The following is a 24,580-nucleotide window of genomic DNA, read 5'->3' on the forward strand; positions in this document are numbered from 1 at the left end:
TGCACCAAATCGCTACGTTAATAATTATGCACCAATGTACATCTAGCCAGAGGCTTTTAGTAACACCTAATCCTTGACGGGCTCCATTAATAACCTAATTTACACCTTCCTTAACTCTCCTTGCTATTGATCCTGTTCTGCTAGAGATCAGTAGGATGATTTCCTGTGCCTATGATGAGTGATTGTTTATGTATATTATTTAGTATGTTTTACTTATGTTGAGCATTGCTTTCATCAGCTTTTTGGCTCATTCTTGTGTTTTTGTGTTCTTTTGTGCAATTAGGGTTATGAAGAAATGTTGAGGCGAAAGGAAGCAAAAATAAGTCATGGATATTCTTTCTGGAGTTCTCTTGTGCAACATAACGAGCAAGACATAATCTGTGCTTGTAAACATGGGAGTGTGTGCCAACTTCTAAAGAGTTTCAAGTCAATTCAGTAGTTAGAAAGGCACAAAGGCAGTCACACGCTCATGTTCTAGCTTGTACAAGACTTCAAGAGCTCTTTCAGTGAGTTTTTAAGTCAGAAATGCCTCATAACGTACCACACGGGCGTGTGTCCATAGTGTGGTCTCATAAGAAGAAAAGAAGTGAAGCTTGGAATTTTTGTTCACTGTTTGTGTGCTATAGTAAATCCATAAGGCCATGTGGTATTTCCACATGGCCATGTGCCTGCCCGTGTTGAAATTCCACATGGGCAGGTAGTTATGTGGCACTCGTGTGGATGCTCGATTTCAAAGTTTTAAATGTTGATTTGAAGAGTTTTGTTATATCTTTTTGGCTATCTTTTGGAAAGAGGTCAGCAAGGGTTTGGAGGAGGTTTTTTTTGCTGATTAAAGAAGTCATTCTACGTTGTTCTATATCAATTTTCTCCGATGGAGAGTTATTTGGGGAGCTGCCAATGAAGTTGATTCATTGAGGTGTGCACTAGGCTTGAAGGAGGAGTCGTCGAAGAAGGAGGAGCGACTCTTGGAAATCATCATCACTAAACTAAAAGAGGTTATCTTTATGGATTGCTTGCACTTTCATTTGCATTCATTATTGACATTGTATTACTCCATGGAGAGCTAAACCCCTTAGTGGGTACTTGGATATGTAATCCCTAGGATTTATTGTTTCATTGACTTTTATTGCATTTCTTTTAATTTAGAATTTATTTGAGTTTTAATCATGTGTGCTTATCGTTTGGTTTTTCCCTAGAGTGACACTGAGGTTGAGAATTTTATGTAATCACCCTTTTGACAAATAACAATCGCCATTAGGATTAGATTTACCAAGATTGAAGAGGGTTAAGAGTGTTAGTCAAGAGGTATCGAAACATACCCTTCCCTTTCGATGTAATTTTTCCTACCTCTATATTCCAAGAGTTCTTAGCAATCATGTGAGGTGTGAGGCGTTAAGAGTTTTCTCTCCACCGGGACCTTGCATGGGATTAGAGATCTTTCACCTAGACTAAAAGGTATGATCTAGTTTCAAGAATAGGGTTTATCACTTGGAATCCCTAGAACTCTAAGTAATCATATGTGTTGTGAGGCGTCGAGAGTCTTCTCTCCACTGGGACCTCTTAGGGGACTAGTCAATGGTTGACCATAAGTTTTGATCGTGTGCTTTTGGATTTCCATGACTCATTGAATCTCAATTAGGGAAGCACAATCCTAGTCATGCACTCAAAATTAGAATCCAAGGGGGAGCATTGTCTAGGAACCCCAATTTCTCATTGATCATTTTCCCTTCTTGACCTATTTGCTTATTCTCTTTTTCTCCATATTTTGATAGCATCTTGATCATATTCACCAATTAGTTTCTAATTTGGCTATTTAGCAAGGCTTATTTGTTACTAGAGTCCTAATCCCTGAGTATTCGACTACCAGACCTTAGGGTACTTTATTACTTCGACACCCGTTGCAGGGGAATAGGCATTTTAGAAACATTTATACTTTGCTATTTTAGTTATTCACCATCTATTCTATTCCACATTTTCCCTCTTCTCTCATCATTCTAAATTGCTTATTTGTTGCTATTCTTTACAGATAAAATGATCAACAAAGTGGAGTTATTTGATACAATAACTAGAATGGCGAGGGACATAGAACTAAAGATGAATTTGTTTGCTGCATAATTGACCTCATGTTGTTTTCTACCAGAGCAAAATAAAGATCAAGTTTTGATGAACTATTTCACTGAAGAATCATCCATTGGTAACATTGAAGATGTTCAGATTCAGTGTTGTGGATTGTTTAGTGTGTCAAATCAGTTTGAAAAATCAGCATTGGCATCCACATGCCATCAGTTAGAAGAAAATTTAAAAAATGTCCTTGCTCAATCTGGTTCATTTTGTAAAGGACAGAAGCATTAAATTCTGTCTTTAGGGGTTTCAAGTGAGCTTATGAAACTTTTGAAATAGAAAATTCAGAAAGTGTTAAAATCAATTAGTCTCACAAGAAGAAGGAAAAAGCTCCAAAGAATTCCCCGAACAAGATTTGGAATAGTTTAAGGAGATTGACCAACATAAGGAGAGTAGGTTACGACCCTCCATTGAAGAACCACCTGATTTAGAGTTGAAAACTTTACACGAACATTTGGAGTGCGCCTTCCTACCTGAGGGTTAAAAGCTTATGATGATTGTAGCATCAAATCTCTCTACATCACAGAAGGATAAGTGACAACGCCCCTTGCGTGTAACCAGCAAGTGCACGGGTTTGTCGAAGTAATAAATCCCAAGTGAATGGGGTATCGTATCCACATGGAGTAGGGAATAAAAATACTAAAATTGCTACTTAACCAAGCGAAGATGAATAATGATTGTGTTGATAAGATGTGATGTAAACAGAAATAAAAGGAACAAGAATGAGAAGCACAAGTAAGTGAGAGGTAAGGCAATCGATAGAAGTGGGGTACTCGAACAATGCTCCCCTAGGACTTTTGCTTCAAGTGCAAGACCTACCATTATACTTCCTAATTAATGCTCAACTAAGGTCAACCGTAACTAACCCTACACTATATCCTGGTGGAGAAATCGCTCAGTCTCAACACCTCACACTGCACAAAGTTGCATGGAGTTCTAGGGATTCCAAGTGATAAACCCTATTCCTATGTGTAGATCTAACCCTTTGGTCCAGGCAAAAAACCCTTAATTATAATTAAGCCCCAGATACTAAAGTCACTTCAATGCTTCACTCTGTTGCTCGTGTAACTAAGCCCCAGCGGAGTTCATCCCTTAGCACTTCACTCTATTATAACCGCAAAGAACTCTAGGGAATGGAGGTAGGATAAATCACACTGGAGGGGAAAGGGGACACTCCGCTACCTCTCGACTCACCCTCTCAACCCTCTCAAATCTAGCTTTGTCTAACCCTCATGGCATGTCACCCATCCACAAAGATTACCAATATTGACTCTCAACCCTAGTGTCACTCTAAGGGAGAAATCATTCAATAATCATTCAAGATTGGAACTCAATTAAAAGCATCAATTAAGGAAAACATAATGAAAGGTCAATGAAATAATAACATCCAAGGGTTTACAAAATCCAAGTACCCACTAGGGGGGTTAGCTCTCCATGGAGCACAATACAATCAACAACGAAATCGAAAATAAAGATAAGCAATCTATAGGAAAACCCCCTCGGTATTCATGTCGATGGTCTTGTGGAGTGGCCTCGTCTTCTCCAAAGGTCCCCTTGTCAGGCCTAGGGCACACCTAGCCAGATCAGTGCGGACGAAAGCTCACGATCTACTTTTGGCTTCTTTTCTCAAAACATAGGTTCATAACCCTACATGCGTAAAAGAATACAAATACACATATATTAGCGCTTAAATCTGATAAAAGTAATGCTTATTGTAAGGAAAGAACACTTTGCATTCTTAACACACAAGCACTTATCAATAAGATAGTGATCGTGTTGAAGAAGTACAAAAATGCCATTGCTTGGAAATTCTCTGATATAAAAGGTATAAATGCATCATTATGCACTCATAAAATCTTAATGTAGGATAATTACAAATCTATGATTCAACCTCAATGTTGACTGAATCCAAACATGAAGGAGGTTGTAAAGGTGGAAGTTGTGAATCAATTGGATGCAAAAATCATTTACTTGATCTCGGATAGTGCTTGGGTGAGAACCACTCAAGTAGCTCCTAAGAAGGGAGCATGACTGTGGTAAGAAATGAGCGGAATGAACTAATCCCAGCTAGAACTTTTATCGAGTGGTGTGTGTACATTGATTATAGGAGATTATATGATGCAAATGGAAAGGATCATTTCCATTGCCGTTTATTGATCAAATGTTGGACCGATTAGCCAGGCATAACTTCTATTACTTTCTTGATGATATGTTAAGCTATTTTCAAATTCTTATCACTCCCGAAGTCCAAGGAAAGACAACATTTATTTGTCCCTACGGGACCTTTGCCTATCGGAGAGTGCCTTTTGGATTGTACAATGCACTGGTGAAATTTCAGCGATGCATGGCCGCTATTTTTAGTGACCTTTTAGAGGATATCATGTAAATGTTCATGGATGATTTCTCAGTTTTTGGTGACTATTTTGACATTTGTTTGAAAAACTTGGAGAGAGTTCTTGTGAGATGTGAAGAGATAAATCTTGTATTAAATTGGGAGAAATGCCACTTCATGGTCTAAGAAGGCATAGTTCTTAGGCATAAGATTTCCCAAGAAGGAATGAAACTGGATATGGCAAAAATTGGAGTCATAGAGAAGCTTCCTCCTCCAACCAATGTGAAGGAAATTTGTAGTTTTTTTAGATATGTTGGGTTTTACCGGCATTTTATTAAAGATTTCTCCAAGATCAATCAACCATTGATAAGGCTTCTCAAAAAAGATGCTCCTTCAATTTCAAAAAAGATTGCTTGGTTGCTTTTAATCTACTGAAGGAGAAATTGATACATGTACCAATTCTGATCACACAAGATTGGAATGCACCATTCAAGCTCATGTGTGATGCTAATTACAATGCAATAGGGGCAATCCTAGGATAGAGGAAAGATAGGCATTTTCAACCAATATATTATGCTAGCAAAACTCTCACAAGTGCTTAAGAGAATTACACTACAACAGAGAAAGAGTTATTAGCAGTCGTATTTTCTTTTGACAAATTTAGGCCATATCTTATCTTTTCCAGAGTCACTATATTTATAGATCATTCAACAATTCGTTATCTCATGAATAAGGCCAATGCTAAACCAAGGTTAATCCGATGGGTTTTGCTTCTACAAGAATTTGATTTGGAAATTAAATACAAGAGAGGGGTTAAAAATGTAGCTGTAAATCATTTATCTCCATTGAAGGGTGTTGAAGGGCATGAGTCATCGAATCATGAAATTAATGACACTTTCCCCAAAGAATATTTGTATAAGATCCAGGATGTGACATCAGTTGAAACCCCATGCTTCGCGAATTTTGCAAATTATCTGTCAGGAAATTGTTTCTTCAGTAATCTAAATAATTATTTTTGGGAGGACTCTTTTCTTATCTGAACCTATGCAGATCATGTGGGCCAGAGATATGTTTCACGAGAAGAATGATGAAATATCCTTCACATTCCCATTCAGGACCTATTGGGGTCATAATACTTCAAGTCGAACTGTTGAAAAGGTATTGGCTGCTGGGTTTTATTGGCCAACATTATTTTAGGATGTACATCAGTTTGTTCTCTGTTGTGATAATTGTCAAAGACTGAGAAATTTGTCTTAGCGTAATGAAATGATTCAAAACCAAATACCATTCTGCAACATATTTGATGTTTGGGGAATTGATTTCATGGGGGTTATTCCCAAGCTATAGTGGTAATAAGTACATTCTAGTCACTGTGGATTACGTGTCTAAGTGTGTGGAAGCCCAAGCCTTTCCTATTAATGATGCTAAAACTATGGTCAAGTTCCTAAAGAGACTTTTCACCCGATTTGGGACTCCTCGAATTGTCATCAGTGATAGAGGGACCCATTTCTATAACACTCAGATTGAAAAAGTGTTGAAACATTATGGAATGCACCATCACCTCTATACTCCATACCACCCTTAAACAAGTGGCCTAGTAGAAGTTACTAATAAGGAGCTAAAGAGAATTTTTTACAAAATCAGTAGAGCAAGGATAGAGGGATTGGTCAGAGCATTTGGATGACATACCTTGGGCACACCGAACAACATATAAAACTCCCATAGAAACTACATCTTATAACTTGGTCTATGGTAAATCTTGAAATTTACCAATATAACTCGAGCACAAAGCATATTGGTAATTAAGGCAATAAGTTTTGATCTTGGCTAGTTGGGGAACAACGGAAGCTCTACCTTAACAAGTTTGGTGAATGGAGGTTGAGAACTGACACACCCCTGCGTGTGTGTACTGCAAGTGCACAGGTGTCTAAGTAATAAAATACCCAAAGGGTGGGTAGTCGAATCCACAAGAAATATACTCTAGAAAAAAGAAGTATTGCTAATTAGCTAAAGTGATAATCAATTGGTGATTGTGGTCAAGATGTTAATGAAATAAAACAACACAAAAAATAAGCAAAGGGTAAAAGGAAAAGGCAATCAATGATTAAGCGGCGTACTAGGACAATGCTCCCCTAGGACTATTATTTCAAGTGCAAGACTAACACTATGCTTCCCTAATTGAGATTTAAAGAGTCATGGAAATCCAAAAGCACACAGTCCCAAATCTAAGGTTGACAATACCCCTTGCGTGTGACCCGCAAGTGCACGGGTTTGTTGAAGTAATAAATTCTCAGGTGAGTGGGATATCGTATCCACAGGGAATAGTGATTAGAAACACCAAGATTGCTATTTAACTATGATGAAGATGAGTCAATGATAGTGTGAATAAAATTTATGTAAAAAGAACTAAAAGAAACAAGAAAGAGAGGCATGATAACATGAGAGTTAAGGCAATAAACAGAAAGTAGGGTACTCGGACATTACTCGCCCTAGACTTATTGCTTCAAGTGCAAGACTAACTATTATGTCTCCTAAATGATACTTAATGAGTCATGGAAATCCTAAAATACATGGTCCCAAACCTAAGGTCAACCGTGACTATCTCTACACTATGCCCCAGTGGAGAAATCGCTCAATCTCAACACCTCACCCTGTATATAGTTGCAAGAAGCTCTAGGGATTCCAAGTGATAAATCCTATTCCTATGTATAGATCTAACCCTTTGGTCTAAGCGAAAGACCCCTAGTCACAATTAAGTCCCAGGTGCTAAAGTCATTTCAATGCTTCACTCTATTGCTCGCGCAACTAAGCCCCAGCGGAGTTCATCCTTTAGCCCTTCACTCTAATGTGACCGCAAAGAACTCTTGGAACATGAAGGCAGGATAAATCACACCGAAAGAGAAAGGGGACGCTCCGCTACCTCTCTACTTACCTTCTCAACCCTCTCCAATCTAGCATTGTTTAACCCTCATGGTGTGTCACTCATCCACAAAGGCTAGCAAGATGGATTCTCAACCTTAGTATCATTCTAAGAGAGAAATCATTCAACAAGCATTCAAGATTGGAACTCAATTAAAGACATCAATTAAGGGAAACATATTAAAAGATCAACGAAACAATAATATCCTAGGGTTTACAACTCCAATTACCCACTAGGGGGTTTAGCTCTCCATGGAGCAAGATACAATCAATAATTAAATCGAAAATAAAAAAAAAACATGTAATCCATGAGAAAACCCCATCAGTATTCGTGTCGATGATCTTGTGGAGTAGGCTCGTCCTCTCCAAAGGTCCCCTTGTCAAGCGTAGGACACATCTCACCAGATCGGTGCTGACGAAAGCTCCCTCAATAACTATCTTCCAAGAGAAACACAGTGTCAAAGCTGTAGAACCACTCCAAAAACCTTGCTAAAGCCCCTCTAAACCCTAGCCGCAAGCCTCTCAAAACATGGAGAAAAGATGGAAAGAAGGATTCTGAAATCGGCCTGAATCACGGCTTTATATAGGGCTGGAATCAGGAATCCACACGGGCATGTTGAAATTCCACACGCTCGTGTGAATCTGCAGGAATCTGAATTTTGGCTGTCTGTAAATAGTAACTACTACAGTATATTGCTACATTACTTGCCTTAGACAAAAAATTTGGCGGTCCTCAGGCAAAAATAAAACATTGAAGCATAGAAGAAGGAAATATTGAAAGTTTTTGGCCTTAGGTTCACTAAAGCATGCAAGGGCAGCATTCTACAAGTAAGAAAAATTTCAACACTAAATACAAAAAATCATTGCTCTAGCTAAAAACTAGAATAAAAAAGGACAACAAACCCGAAATCATGTAAGTTCGTGAACTCACTCAATTCAACCCAACGTATACTCCTCAAAGTTCTAGGTATAAGGGACTTATTTATCTACAAAATAACACAAAATAAAGAGATGGTTGTAGCTTCACACATCCTCCAAGGTAGCCCTTTCCGAAGCGGCCACTAAGGTGACTTTCACACTTTCGAGGTGGTAACTCTTTCTAACAGGGTAGTAGCTTTCACTCATCCCATGAGATAGCTCTTTCTCTCATTAGGGCATAACTAGTATCTGACTTATGAGAGTAGCTTCATACTTCATAGGTGGTAGCTCTTTCCATCCCAAATGAACAACTAAAACAAGTAATTTTTTTCAGCAAAATTAACACAAGAAAACAACACTAACTAGTCCCTTAAACATCAAACTTGAGTTTCCAAAAGGGTTTAATGAGCAAGTAGTGCAACAAGTGTCAATCGGGCAAAAATTCCTAGAAATTCAAGTAAACACTAGAGCATGAGAACATTCAATGTTAGAAATTCTCCTAAACTCAAGAATACAATCATTGCAACTAAGGTGAACCGCCATTGTCTACATGAGCATGCACAATCAAAGCATAAGTAAAAAAATGTGTGATGTGAACTCCTTGAGAACATTCAATGTTAGAAATTCTCCTAAACTCAAGAATACAATCATTGTAACTAAGGTGAACCGCCATTTGCTACATGAGCATGCACAATCAAAGCATAAGTAAAAACATGTGTGATGTTAACTCCCCCTCCCCCCACACTTAAGATGTACATTATCCTCAATATATGTATTCAACCACAATAAAAAGTATAACAATTAACACTACATGTGGGAGTGGGCCATTGAAACAATACTCCCCTAAACTCCTAGTGGTGCGTTTGATGGAGCAAAATCCTTAGAAGTTGAATTCCAACGGGTTGTGTAGCACACACGGCCAAGTGCAAAACACATTGACCGTGTCTATGACTAATCCTCAATTTTCAGACTCACAAGACCATCTACACGCATACACAAAGGGGTTCAGTAAAGCTCAATAAAAACAAAATAAAACTCGAGTATATAAAAGTAAAGCAATGAAATACAACTCAAGATAAAAATAAAAGATAAACTCAGAAGGAAGATCCTTTCTGAGTGTACAATGTCCAAACTAAAATACAGAAAATAAAATACGAAATCATAAAGAAACTAAGAAAATGACGCATCAAGTGTGGGTGTCTGCAGCGGTCAGCTTTGCTACTACTTGTGGTGCCGATGCTGCAATAAGTGGATCAACTGGTGTTGGATCGAGTGATGGTGGTGTTGGAGATACCTGAGGGGTCCTCGGTCGCATGATGAATGGTGAAGCAGCGTCTCACTCTAATAGTTGTTGTAGGATGTCGAGATGTGCCATCACCTCGGCATGCTGTGCAGCTTGTGTCACTCAAACCTCTCAAAGCGATCGTAAGCTCGAGATGGGGAGAACATGTGCACTGATGGTAGCTCATGTGTCACTCCATCAACTCTTACTGTGACACAGGAGCAGGCTGAGACCCCTCTGCTGCATCACCTCTGCCCTCGGCTATCTCTCGGGTAGGCGTAATCAACATATACACTATGGCTGACACCTACAAACCATCCCCATCAACCTCATCGCCTCTATGCCCAGGGGAGAAGGTATACTCACCTTCTCAGCCCTTGGATCGCATCAAGTAGACCCATACCCACGACAAACCTCGTGATGTAGGAATCATAGAAGAGGATGCCAATCCTGGCATACTATCCCTAATGTCATAGTTACTCTGCCAGGATGTGTCCCAAGTGTATCGGTGTGCTTTGTACCATAGAGTATAGATATAACAGCTCTTGTCGACTAAGCACACTGGTGCTGTTGCCATGACCATTAACTGACCTGATCAGAACGGTGTGAAGGTATCTGCAACTCAACTGGGAGAGACATGTGGCCTTGGATACCATAGGCTTATACTGCCCTAGTCCACACAGCGCTCTTTATGCGCGCTGTAGCGTCAAAGTGTCGGGGTAATCCGTAAACAACTGCTTATAATCCTCTGTGTCTGTGAATGCCTCATCATAAAGCCCCAATCTGATCGAAAACTGAGTCACGATCATGCTGTGATACTGTCTGAGAGCTCTAAACTGTATATTGTCTATGCTATCAAAACTAGAATACGAGCAGTCGAACTCGAATGATGCTAACACCTCGAGCGTCAACATGCAAATAGCATGGCTCTAATCAACAATAAGCCCTTACAGCTACCCACAGACAACAACTCTTCGATCTCATCCGCCATGTCCCCTGCTAACTGAATCTCCCTAAGGGAGCCCACGTCTAGGAATCACATCTGACCGAACTTGAGCTTCGACAATCGCTCAAACCGAACCTAGTGCTCAGGAATAGCGAACTCCATGTGTTCTGTCTCTGGGGAGTTCTCTCTAGGATGTTTTCCAGCCGCAATCTTTGTCCTAGGTACCATATCTGCAAGAATTAAAAAGAAATCGATCAAATTAGCTCACAGGAATAAAATGCAGAAATCCACACGGTCATGTGGAAATTCCACATGCCCGTGTGGATCCATGGGGCGTGAAAACCGCACGGCCTCATGATTAAAATCCTAAAGTACACCTTAAAATTGTTTCTAAACTCTTTCTAAATGTGCATAGACCATCTAATAATAGAAACAAAACAGCATTCACCATTTAAATCAAATAAAATCAAGTAATGGTGAAGAAAAGAGAGAAAGAATGTTTACTGACGAGATGAAGATGAAACCTTGAAAATTGGCCTGAAAACTCGAGTAAACTTCTCTAAATCAATGATGCACAATCGGGAGAATGAGTGAGTGTGTTCTCTGAGTGATTTGGAGTGTGAAGATAAAGAAACGCGAAGATATTTTAAAGAAAACCCGCGCCTCTTGGTGTTAGTACAACGACACAGGCATGTGGAAATTACCCACGCCCGTGTGACTTCATAGGAGAGCTTCACAGGGGCAAACACATGCCCCTGTGTACTCTCGGGATAGCACACTACATCTCTGAATGCATCCACATGAGCGTGTGGAAATTCTCCACGCCCATGTGCCCGACCCACAGGGGTACCCACACGCCCCAATGGCTTCTCTATCCAACCGAGAAAAATTCTAAGTGTTCCACACGCCCCTATGAAAATTCCACACGGATGTGTGGATCTTCACAGGGGTACTAATAGGGGCATTCACACGCCCCTGTGTTTTCTCGGGATGGAGGAGAACTCTCTACATGAATTCACATGGGCGTGTGGCAATTACCCACGCCCGTGTGTAGTTCATAGGGTCAAACACAAGGGTAGACACACGCTCCTGTGACTTCTCAGGATAGCTCTCTAAACCTCTACAGAGAAACACACGCCCATGTAGAAATTCCACACGGGCGTGTGACCATCACAAGGTCATTCATAAGGGCAAACGCATGCCCCTATGTCCTCTTGGGATGAGCTCTGAACGCAAACACACTCCCGTGTGTAATTTCCACACGGCCGTGTGTTTTCTCTGGATTACTTAGAAAAGTCACAGACTTAGCAGAAAATTTATAAACATTTACAAGTACACAAAGCATGTCTATATTATACAAAAGTAACCAGAGAAACATGAAAAACACACTCAAACAACCAAGAAACTTCACTAAAACACATTTAAGCACATGAGAACACCAAAGATCTAAGAGAAAATCACAACAATAGCATGTAAAAGATCAAGACACCAACACTTAAGACTTGGGTTACCTCCCAAGAAGCGTTTGTTTAACGTCACTGAACTTGATGTACCTTACCTTACCTCATAGGGGCTCATAGTTGAAGATTTTCCTCTTACCCATGACCTGAAAGCATGATGAACATAGTCTTTTGAAGGTAGAGGGGGAGTTATCTGATTTGTTACCACACAAAGGTTCGTCACCCTTACTCCATTCTTGCTCATCCCCATTAGCCTTGGGGCATTTCTTGTAACGTTTCCTTGCGTGCTTCATCTTCTAGAGCATCTACTTTATGATCCCCGGGGTAGGTTGTACCTTCTCTTCTAGAGCAAGCATTAAGACTTCTCTCCTAATTGTAATGTCATCCGAGTGGGCCTATGCTCTCCCAAGCCTAGCTTCTGAAAGAAAGAGTATGGCATAACATTGATACTAGCCCCCGAATCCGCCAATGCCATCTCTTCACCCATATTACCAATGTTGTACGAAATAACAAAGCTTCCGGGGTCTTTCTTCTTGTTCGGCATATTCTTTTGTGACACCGTAGAACAAGAGGCATCTAAGATCACCGATGCACTCTCCTTTAACTTCCTCTTGTTGGTCAAAAGATCCTTCAAGAACTTCGCATACCGAGGCATTTTGGGATAATACATCCACAAAAGGAATGTTGATGTCCAATTGCTTGAATAGACCCAAGAATATCTTGTATTGCTCATCATTTTGGTCGTTCTTTAATCTTGAAGGATAAGGGATTCTTCACCTGTAAGGTGGGGGTGCCACCTCCTTCTCCTTGTTTGCTCTTTCCTCAACCTCCTTGACCTCAGGTGCTTTTACATTGGTTTTCTCACTTGGAAGCCTATCTTCAACCTCATGACCACTTCTCAATGTGATTGCCTTCACATATTCTCTCGGATTGGTTTCAGTATTACTAGGCAAGCTTCCTTGTGGCCTCTCCGAAAATGACTTCGCAATTTGGCCCACTTGATTTTCTAGATTGTACAATGACACGGTGTGGTTGCGAAGTGTAGCTTCGACTGACTGGAATCTAGTATCTGATGATTGGACAAATCGTATCAAAGCTTTCTCTAAGTCAGTCATTCGGGTCTCCAAGCCTGAAACTCTGTAATCCATGTTCGGGCTTGTTGTTGTTGTTGGAAACCCAGTGGTGCCATGGCCTTTTGTTGCCCTTGATTATTCCAAGAAAAGTTCGGATGGCTCCTCCAACCTGGATTGTAGGTATTGCTATATGGATTTCCTTGGCCCCTCATCGCATTACCTACAAAATCGACTTGTTCTACCAAGGATGTACCACCAATAGAAATAGGGCAATCGGATGGAGCATGGCCTCCTCCAGATCCGTTACAATTCGTCATGGCCGCCAATCTAGGAGAAGTTAGAGTGTCTAACTTCTTGCTCAACGACTCCACTTGGGCCGCTAACAATGTAACCACATCAATCTCATGGACATTTCCAATGGTAGCTATTTAAACCCATTTTTTCAATCAATTATCATGCTTCTCCTGGGGTCTTGCTATCTAAGGTACCTTCTGCTACTGCATCAAGTAACTGCCTTGTGCTAGGGTTCAACCAGTTGTAAAAGGTTTGAATAATCATCCACTTGGAAAACCTATGTTGAGGACATTTCCACAGGAGCTCCTTGAACCTCTCCCATGTATTAAATAGAGACTCTAATTCCGTTTGCATGAAGGAGGATATTTCATTCCTAAGATTTACAGATTTTCCGGGAGGGAAATATTGGGCAAGAAAAGCTTCTACCATATCCTCCAATGTAGTAATCGATGCTCTAGGTAATGAATGTGGCCATTGCTTCACTCTCTCCCCTTCAAGGAATATGGGAAGGCTCTCAACTTGATGGCATTATCCATAACATCATTGATCTTGAGCATGTCGCACACTTCCACGAAATCTCAATGTGACTATTTGGATCCTCATTGGCCAAACCATTAAACTGTGAAGACTGTCGTATTATGTGGATGAATGCCGGCTTTCGCTCAAAATTTTGAGCCATAATCTGTAGCCGAACAATACTAGATTATGTGCCCAAAACTGAGGGTCTGGCATAATCGGAGACTGTCCTCTACTCATTCTGTTTTGCCATGTTATCTGACCCTTCACCTTCTACTTTAGCTGGATTTAACGGTTCTTATACAGGTTCTTTACAGCTTTTTTTGGGTGTTCGTTCAAGTTCAGGATCTCCTTTAACCAATGTCGAAGGGTTCCCTCGGGTCATAACCTCAGGATGTAACCAAAGAAAGAAAAACAAATCAGAACGATGATAAAGTAAGAAAGTGTGAAATACAATAAATGATGAATAGTGATTAGAAACACCAAGATTTCTATTTAACTATGATGAAGATGAGTCAATGATAGTGTGAATAAAATTTATATAATAACAACTAAAAAAAATAAGAAAGAGTGGAATGAAAAAATGAGAGGAAAGGCAATCGATAAAAAGTGGGGTACTCGGACATTGCTTCCCTAGACTTATTGCTTCAAGTGCAAGACCAACTATCATGTCTCCTAAATGATACTTAATGAGTTATGGAAATCCTAAAATACATGGTCCCAAACCTAAGGTCAACCGTAACTAACTCTACACTATGCCCCGGCAGAGAAATCGCTCAATCTCAACACCTCACACTGTGTATAGTTGCAAGAAGCTCTAGGGATTCCAAGTGATAAATCTTATTCCTATGTATATATCTAACCCTTTGGTCCAGGCGAAAGACCCCTAGTCACAATTAAGTCCCAGGTGCTAAAGTCACTTCAACACTTCACTCTATTGCTCGCGCAACTAAGCCCAGCGGATTTCATCCTTTAGCCTTTCACTCTAATGTGACCGCAAAGAACTCTTGGAATATGGAGATAGGATAAATCACACCGAAAGAGAAAGGGGACGCTCCGCTACCTCTCTACTTACCTTCTCAACCCTCTCCAATCTAGCATTGTTTAACCCTCATGGTGTGTCACTCATCCACAAAGGCTAGTAAGATGGATTCTCAACCTTAGTATCATTCTAAGAGAGAAATCATTCAACAAGCATTCAAGATTGGAACTCAATTAAAGACATCAATTAAGGGAAACATATTAAAAGATCAACGAAACAATAACATCCTAGGGTTTACAACTCCAATTACCCACTAGGGGGTTTAGCTCTCCATGGAGCAAGATACAATCAATAATTAAATCGAAAGTAAAAAACATGTAATCCATGAGAAAACCCCCTCGTTGTTCATGTCAATGATCTTATGGAGTAGGCTCGTCCTCTCCAAAGGTCCCCTTGTCAAGCCTAGGACATACCTCGCTGGATCGGTGCCAACGAATGCTTCCCCAATAACTATCTTCCAAGAGAAGCACAGTGTCAAAGCCGTAGAACCACTCCAAAAGCCTTGCCAAAGCCCTTCTAAACCCTAGCCGCAAGCCTCTCAAAACATGGAGAAAAGATGGAAAGAAGGATTCTAAAATCGTGTTGAATCGTTGCTTTATATAGGGTTGGAATCAGGAATCCACAATTCCACACGCCCGTGTGAATATGCAGGAATCTGAATTTTGGTAGTCTGTGAATTATAACTACTATAGTAAATTACTACAATGACTTGCTACAGTACTTCACCAAAAAAACACTCTCAAATTCACACTTTTCATCGAGGCAACACAAATGGCCACACATCTATGCCGTAGATCGCGTCACTTCTTTAAGTAAAAGCATATTTAACAGGAATCTTGCTAACTTTGCCCAAGTCAGAACACATGAGTGTGACTGCCTTTGTGCCCCTCCAATTTACATAATCCATTAATCATAATGGAGGTTGGCACACACTCATATGTCTTCGAGCACAACTTGTGTCTTCTCGTGTATTCCCTTTAAGATTCCATAAACATAATACATTTGCAATCTACTTTGGCTTCTTTCTTCTCTATTTGGCTCCACAATCCTATATGCGCAAAAGAATACAAAAACACATGCATTAGTAATAAAATCTGATAAAAGTAATGCTCATCGTGAGAAAAAAATATTTCGTATTCTTAGTACACAAACACTTATCAAAGGTCAATCGTGACTCTCTATGTATGCTCCGGTGGACTGCTTGGGGTTCTAGGGGCTCCAGGTGAAAAATCCTATTCCCAAATCTAGATCAAACCCTTTGGTCTAGGTAAAGTATCTCTAATCACAATTAAGCCCCAGCGGAGAGGATCTCTCAACACTTCACTATATTGTGATTGCAAAGAACTCTTGGAATGTGGAGGTAGGAGAAATCACGTCGGAAGGGAAAGGGAACGTTCTGCTACCACTCAACTCACCCTCTCAACCCTCTTCAACCTTGCTAAATCTAACCCTAATGGTGATGGTTACTCGTCAAAAGGATAATTAGATAGATTCTCAACCCTAGTGTCACTCTAAAGGAAAATCAAACATTAATTGACGAGTGCAATTCGTATCATATTTTTATATCCTCAAGTCATGCTTTTACTTGCCTTTTGGCACATCTTTATATATATTCGGTGATATTCAGGGTATGTTTGTTAATGATGAAGGAATTGAGGAGCTCGAATCAATTAGGAATGAATATGGTTACCAAATAAAAGAAGATAGAAGAAATGGTAGGTATTCAAGCTCAGCATGGGTAAAGCATAGTCGTGCTCTGTCCCCCTGAATCTCCTAGTCTTGTGGAGATCAAGTGAGGAAGCTTGAGGGGAGTGACACCAGGGAGAACATGGTTAAAGCACATTCGTGTCTCTCCCCCTGAAAATCTCAAGCTGGAATTGTTTTCTACTCAATAGGGGAAGCACGAGCCAGAGGCTCCTAGGACGATCATACTGACAAGGTCCCCTTGCGTATATCCCGTAAGTGCACGGGTTTGTCGAAGTAATAATCCCGGGTGAGCGGGTATCGAATCCACAGGGAATAGGGCATAAAAATACTTAATTCGATTCTTAGCTATGTGAAATATCAATGATAATGAGTGTGGCAATGATTCAATTCTCAACAGTAAAAGCAACAAGTAAGAGAGCAAAAGTAAAGAAGGGGGTAAGGAAATTGATAAAGATGGGGTACCCGGATAATGCTCCGCCTAGGATAATTGTTTCAAGTGCAAGAACCCTCTATTATGCTTCCTCATCAATGCAATGGTGAGTCATGGAAATTCTTAATTACATAGTCCCAAATCTAAGGTCAACTATGCCTAACTCTATATATGTCCCGGAGGAGAAATCGAACAATCTCAACACCTCGCACTAGCATAGAGTTACAATGAGCTCTAGGGATTCCAAGTGATAAATCTCTTCCTTATTATAGACCTAACCCTTTGGTCCAGGTGGAAGGTCCCTAACCACAATTGAGCCCTAGATACTAAGATCACCTCAACGCTTCACTGCATTGCACGCGCAACTAAGCCCCAGCGGAAGTTCATCCCTTAGACCATTCACTCTATTATGACCACAAAGAACTTGAGGAACAGAGTTAGAATCTATCACGCCGGAGGGGAAAGGGGGCGCTCCTGTACCTCTTGACTCACCCTCTCAACCCTCTCCAACCTAGCTTTGTCTAACGCTCGTGGTGTGTCACTCACTCACAAGGTTACCAACAAGAACTCTCAACCCTAGTGTCACTCTAGGGGAAATGTTCATACGATCAAGCATTCAAGGTTGGAACTCACAATAAACATCAATTTATTGAAAGCATAATAAAGAAGTTCAAAGAAACAAATACATCCTAGGGTTCACAATACCCGAGTACCCACTAGGGGTTTAGTTCTCCATGGAGCTAAGTACAATCAAAGAAATAGAATGTAAAAAGCAATGAATCCATAAAAGAAACCCCCTCGATAGTCGTGTCGATGGTCTTGTGGAAAGTCCTCTCACTGTCAGTCCAAGGATTCCCTCGTCCCGAGTATAGGATACGCCTTGACAGAAGCTCCCTTACCAACCTTCTTGCTAAGGAATCACAATGTCAGAGCCATAGAACCTCTCCAAAACCTTGGCCAATGCCCCTCGAAACCCTAGCCGAAGCCCTCTCTCAAGTTGGGGAAAAGATAGAGAAAAAGAATACTAAAAATCGGGGTTGATTCGGCTTTTAAATAGAGTCTGGAATCGAGGCGACTACAGGGCGTGGATGCTTCACGCGCCCGTGGGGAATTTCCACCAGGCGTGGATAATTTCCACACGCTCGTGTGGATCCTCCGAACTCCCTGCTTTTCTCGGCGGTCGTGAGCAGATTCGCTTTCGATAGCATTTCTATTGCATCTTCAATGATAGGCACGTTGGCGAAGCTTTTGTTCTATGTGCATAAGTCGGAATGCTCGAGTGTGACTACCTTTGTGCCCCTCCAAATGGATGTGCCAACTCGAATACGAGGAGGTTGGCACACACTCTAGTATCTCACATCGACCTATGTCTTCGCGTTTGAACCTTAGCAAGATTTCCTCCAAAATCGGTACATTGTAATCCACATTGGCTTCTTTCCTTCATACTTGGCCTCACAACCCTACCTGCGCGAAAGTAATATAAAAACACACATATTAGTGTAAAAACCTGAGAAAAGTAATGCTCAACATAAAGAATTAACGCTTCATATGCTAAGCACGACCGCGCTTACTCCCACTAGAAATTTGAGTTGAATACTTAGCCTCACTCAAAATTATTCCATGGAAACACGGGTCAAGCACGATCATGCTTAGGCCATGTCGAGCTCGAAGACAGCCCTTTTTAACTCCAATTTCTAGGGTTTTACCCTCATTTTTATTTCAGGATTCTAAGAGGGCGAAGATCAGGCTTCACCACACCATCTAAGAGGATCAAGGAAGAGTTGGAGGTACAAGAGAAGTGGGGTTAAGCATACGGAGCTTGGCGAGGAAGATCATCTTGAGGAGAAAGGAGTCATGTCTTCTTTCTTTAGTTCTTCATCTTTGTTTTCCTCATTGTACTCATCCATGAGGGGCTAACAGTTCATGGTGCCCCTGGATGTGAACTATATTGTTTTGTATGCTTTGACTACTTTATTTTTAATGATTATAGAGTTCTTTTGGTTTCTTGTATTTAATCTTGTGTTTGCATAACTTGATGGTTTGAATTGCACAGCTGCTTAGGTAATCTAGTTATCTTAGCATAATTTAGTGTATTTGAGAACCATAGATGCAACTTTGCTTTTAAGCACACGCTTGAACCATAGAATGTACCTGGTAAACTTTGAAATCAAGTCAACATGCTATAACTCATAGGAATCATCCCGATGCATTGCTCTTTTGTTGTTGAAAACACAATCCTAATCCCCTGATCACTACCATCAATCACTCCTTCATTGTTAGTTTTTAATTCAATCTTATTCCAATCTTTGTTTAAATGAACATTAAATGATAAATTAGTACTTTAAGTCCAATCACTGTGGTTCGATAACCCAACCCCTCATGGGGTACTACTTTACTACTTGTGTGCGACCCGTGCACTTGCAAAGAACACATCAATAATCAAACAAGATTAAAACTCAATTAAAATTGATAAATGCTTGTGTATTAGTAATACGAACTATTCTTTTCTTATAATGAGCATTACTTTTCTCAAATTTTATCGCTTATACATGTCTATTCTTGTTCTTTTGTGCATGTAGGGTTGTGGAGACAAGTATGGAAGAAAGAAGCCATAATAGATTGTGAATGCACTTTGTTGATGAAATCTTGGAGTGAACAAACGTGAAGACACAAGTTATGCTCAAAGACATATAAATATGTGCCAACCTTCGCTGTGCTCGAGTGAACATGCAAATTGGAGGGGCACAAAGGTAATCACACTCATGTGTTCTGACTTGTGCAATGCTAGCAAGATTGTCGTCAAATGTGATTTTATTGAAGATGCAACACGATCTACAGTATGGATGTGTGCCCGTTCATGTGGCCTCGATGAAAGTGTGGATTCGGGAGTATTTTTTGGGGAGTACTGTAGCAGGTACTCTAGTAAATTACTGTAGCAAATTACTATAGCGGTTACATTTGACATGCCGCTGAAAAATCGATTCCTGTAGATTTACACGGGCATGTCAAAATTCCACATGCCCGTGTGGATGCCCGATTCCAGCCAATTTAAGTCGCAACTTTAGCCCGTTTTGAAAATCTTTTTCCCATCTTTTGCCCATCTCTTTACCATCTTTGGAGGTACTCGCGGCTAGGGTTTGGAGAGGTATTAGCTAGGTTTTTTGGAGTGGTTCAACAGCCTTCAATATCACGTTCCTTCGGAAGATAGTTATTGGGGAAGCTTTCGTCGGTATTGATTCGGTGAGGTCTGCCCTACGCTTGATGAGGGAACCTTTGGAGAAGACGCGGCTACTCCACAAGACCATCGATATGGACACCAAGGGGGTTTTATTCATGGATTGTATATCTTTACTCTCGATTCCATTATTGATTATATTTTGCTCTATGGAGAGCTAAACTCCTAGTAGGTACTTGGACTTGTAAACCCTAGAATGATATTGTTTCTTTGGCCTTTTACTATGCTTTCCTTAATTGATGTTTAAATTGAGTTCCAATCTTAAATGCTTGTTGAGCTGATTTTCCCTTAGAGTGACACTAAGGTTGAGAATCCATCTGTGTAACCTTTGTGGATGAGTGAAACACCATGAGAGTTAGACAATGCTAGATTGAAGAGGGTTGAGAGGGTGAGTCGAGAGGTAGCGGAACATCCCATTCCCCTTCTGGTGTGATTTATCCTACCTCCACATTCCAAGAGTTATTTGCAGTCATAATAGAGTGAAGTGCTAAGAGACGAACTCCGCTGGGCCTTAGTTGCGCAAGCAATAGAGTGAAGTGTTGAAGTAATACTTAGTATCTGGGGCTTAATTGTGACTAGGGGTCTTTCACCTGGACCAAAGGATTAGATCTATATTAGGGAATAAGGTTTATCACTTGGAGTTCCTAGAGCTTTAAGCAACCTTACACAATGTGAGGCGTCGAGACTGAGCGATTTCTCTATCGGGCATAGTGTAGGGTTAGTCACAGATGACCTTAGGTTTGGGACCATGTGTTTTAGGATTTCCACGACTCATTAAGCATCAGTTGAGAAACATAATGGTTGGTCTTGCACTTGAAACAATAGTCCTAGGGTGAGCAATGTCCGGGTGCCCCCAATTTTTGTCGATTGCCTCTCCTATCTTTTATTTGTGCCTCCTTCTTCTTTCCTTATTTCTATTTTCATTGATTTTGTTCACACCACCATTGATTCATCTTCATTCTAGTTAAATAGCAATCTTTGTGTTTCTGATCACTATTCCCTATGGATACAACTACCCACTCACCAAGGTAATATTTCTTTGACAAACCAGTGCACTTGCGGTTCACATGCAAAAGGGCGTTGTCAAGTTTTTCGCGCTGTTGCTGGGGAATAGGCATTTTAGAAACAATTTACACTTTGCTAATTTAGCTATTCATCATTTGTTCTATTTCACATTCTCTTATTCTTCCATCGTTCTAACTTGTTTTTTTTTCCTTGGTTGTAGCTCCAGGTTATGACCCAAGGGAACCCTTCTACATTGGTTGAATGTGATCCTGAACTTGACCAAACACTTCGAAGGAGGGGTAAAGAACCTGTGCAAGAACAGAATCATCCAGCTAAAGTAGAGGTTGAATAATCTAAAAATATGGCCGAACAAGAAGGGCAACAAAGAACACTTTCAGATTTCTTAGACCTACTGTGCATGGGACACAATCGAGCGTTATTAAGCCACCGGTAGCAGCCCAGAATTTTGAGTTGAAGATGGCTTTCATTCAAATGGTTCAACAGTCTGCACAATTTAATGGGTTAGCCGATAAAGACCCAAACAACCATATTGAGAACTTCCTTGAAGTGTGCAACATGTTGAAGATAAATGGGGTTTCTGATGATGCAATTCGCTTGAGAGCTTTTCCCATTCTCATTAAAAGGAAGAGCCATGCACTGGCTTCATTCATTGCAAATAACTTCCATCACAACATGGAATGAAATGGTCAGAGCTTTTCTTGCAAGGTATTTTCCTCCAGGAAAATCGGCAAAGCTTCATAATGAGACATCTTCATTTGTTCAGATGGAGCTTGAATCCTTGTTTGAGACTTGAGAGTGATTCAAGGACCTCTTGCGGAAATGTCCACAACAAGGGTTCCCCGAATGGATGGTTATTCACACATTCTACAATGGGTTGAACTCAAGCACCAAACAACTTCTAGATATCGCCGCGGTAGATACAATGGGAAACAAGACCCCCGAAGAAGCCAGGTAATTGATTGAAGAAATAGGTTTGAATAGCTACCAATGAAATGCAAGAAAGAAGAAGAAAGTGGACACCCTCTATGAGATTAATGTTGTTACATCGTTAGTGGCCCAAGTGGAGTCATTGAGCAAGAAGTTAGATACTCTAACTTCTCCTAGATTGGTGGCTGTAACGAGTTGTAATGGATGTGGAGGAGGACATGCTCTATCTGATTGCCCGATAGCTATTGGTGGTATATCCTTCGTGGAGCAAGTTGACTTTGTAGGGAAAGCAATGAGAGGTCAAGGGAATCCATATAGCAATACCTAAAATCCGGGTTGAAGGAGCCACCCGAATCTTTCATGGAGTATCCCCGGGCAACAAAAGGTTATAGCACCATTGGGTTTTCAACAACAACAACAACAGGCCCTGAACATGGAAAATCGAGTTTTAGGCTTGGAGACCTAGATGACCGATCTAGAGAAAGCTTTGACCAAGTTCATCCAATCATCAGATATAAGGTTTCAATCGGTCGAAGCTACACTTTGCAACCACACCGCGTCATTGCACAATTTAGAGAATCAAGTGGGGCAGATTGTGAAGTCATTATCAGAGATACCTCAAGGGAGCTTGCCTAGTAACACCAAAACCAACCGAAGAGAACATGTGAAGGTGATCAATTTGAGAAGTGGTCGTGAAGTTGAGGGTAGGCTCCCAAGAGAGAAGACCAATGTTGAAGCACCCGAGGTCATGGAGGTTGAGGAAATAGCGAAAGATAAGGGGGCGGCACCCCCACCCTACAAACCAAGAATCCCTAATTTTTCAAGATTGAAGAACGACCAAAATGGTGAGCAATACAAGAAGTTCTTAGGTCTATTCAAGCAATTGCATATCAACATCCCATTTGTGGAGGCATTGTCTCAAATGCCTCGCTATGCAAAGTTTTTAAAGGACCTCTTGGCCAACAAGAGGAAGTTGGAAGAGAGTGTATCTATGATTCTAGATGCTTCATGTTTGGTAGTGTTGTAAAAGAATATGCTGAACAAGAAGAAAGACCCTGGAAGTTTCATCATTCTTTGCAACATTGGCAATTTGGGTGAGGAAAAGGCATTGGCAGACTCAGGGGCTAGTATCAACGTCATGCATTACACATTCTTCAAAAATCTAGGCTTGGGAGAGCCTAGGCCCACTCAAATGACACTTCAATTGGCGGACTGAACGGTTAGACATCCGAGGGCATCATCAAAGACGTACTTGTGAAGGTTGACAAGTACATATTTACTGTGGACTTTGTAGTATTGGATGTTGATGAGGATGTTGATGTTCCTTTGATACTTGGGAGGTCGTTCTTGAGCAACTTCCAAGGCTCTTATTGACATGCATGGCGGAGAGTTGACATATCGCCTCGTCGAAGCCATGAGACATTCTCTTAACTCTGATGACAAGTTCACAAGAAATGCCCCAAGGCTAATTGGGATGTGCAAGAACGGAGTAAGTGTACCCTCATATGGTAACATGCTCGACAACTCCCCCTCTACCTTGAAAAGATTATGTTCATCATGCTTTCAGGTTATGGGTAAGAGGGAAACCTTCATCTATGAGCCCCGGTGAGGTAAGAAGAGCTACGTCAAGCTTAGTGATGTTAAACAAGCCCTTCTTGGAAGACAACCCAAGTCTTTACTGTTTTCTAGGTTTTAGTTTAGTGCTTGCATGAATAAGAGCTTGAGTGTTGGTGTCTCAATCTTTTACATGCTTGTGTTGTGAATTTCTCGTGGATCATTGGTGTTTTCATGTGCTTAATTGTAATTGGCGAAGTTTCTTGGTTGTTTAAGCATGTTTTGCATGATTCTCTGGTCAGTTGTTCATAGTATAAGCAGGCTCTGTATGTGTATAAGTGTGCAAAAATTTTTTGCAGGGTCTGTAAATTTTTCTAAATCATCCAGAGAAGACACACAGCCGTGTGGAATTTACACACAGGCATGTGTTTTCTTCAGAGCTCATCCTGAGAGGACACAAGGGCGTGTGAGTGTCCCTGTAAACGACCTTGTAACGATCACACACCCGTGGATAATTTCCACACGACCGTGTGTTTCTTTGTAGAGTTCAGAGCTCTATCTTGAGAAGACATAGGGGTATGTGTCTACCCCTATAGATGACCCTGAGAAATACACACGGGTGTGGGTAATTTTCACACGCCCGTATGAATCTCTACAGAGAGTTCTCTGCCATCTCGAGAAGACATAGGGGCGTGTGAGTGCCCCTATAAGTCCCGCCCGTGAAGATCCACAAGCCCATGTGGAATTTTCACAAGGGCGTGTGAAACACTTAGAAGAATTTCTCGGGTGGACAGAGAA

General features: G+C 40.8%; 2 non-coding genes across 2 annotated transcripts; one reads left to right on the plus strand and one right to left on the minus strand.

Moving 5' to 3' along the window:
• The first annotated feature begins 13,619 nt into the window (after nucleotides 1-13,619).
• On the plus strand, nucleotides 13,620-13,726 carry LOC120266260. The gene has a single exon (XR_005538106.1). It is a non-coding gene; the product is annotated as a small nucleolar RNA R71 (small nucleolar RNA).
• An 8,305-nt stretch (nucleotides 13,727-22,031) lies between these two features.
• On the minus strand, nucleotides 22,032-22,138 carry LOC120267355. The gene has a single exon (XR_005538445.1). It is a non-coding gene; the product is annotated as a small nucleolar RNA R71 (small nucleolar RNA).
• Between the last annotated feature and the right edge of the window lie 2,442 nt (nucleotides 22,139-24,580).

This window comes from Dioscorea cayenensis, chromosome 1, assembly GCF_009730915.1.
Source record: "Dioscorea cayenensis subsp. rotundata cultivar TDr96_F1 chromosome 1, TDr96_F1_v2_PseudoChromosome.rev07_lg8_w22 25.fasta, whole genome shotgun sequence".
In the NCBI taxonomy this organism is placed as follows: Eukaryota; Viridiplantae; Streptophyta; class Magnoliopsida; order Dioscoreales; family Dioscoreaceae; genus Dioscorea; species Dioscorea cayenensis.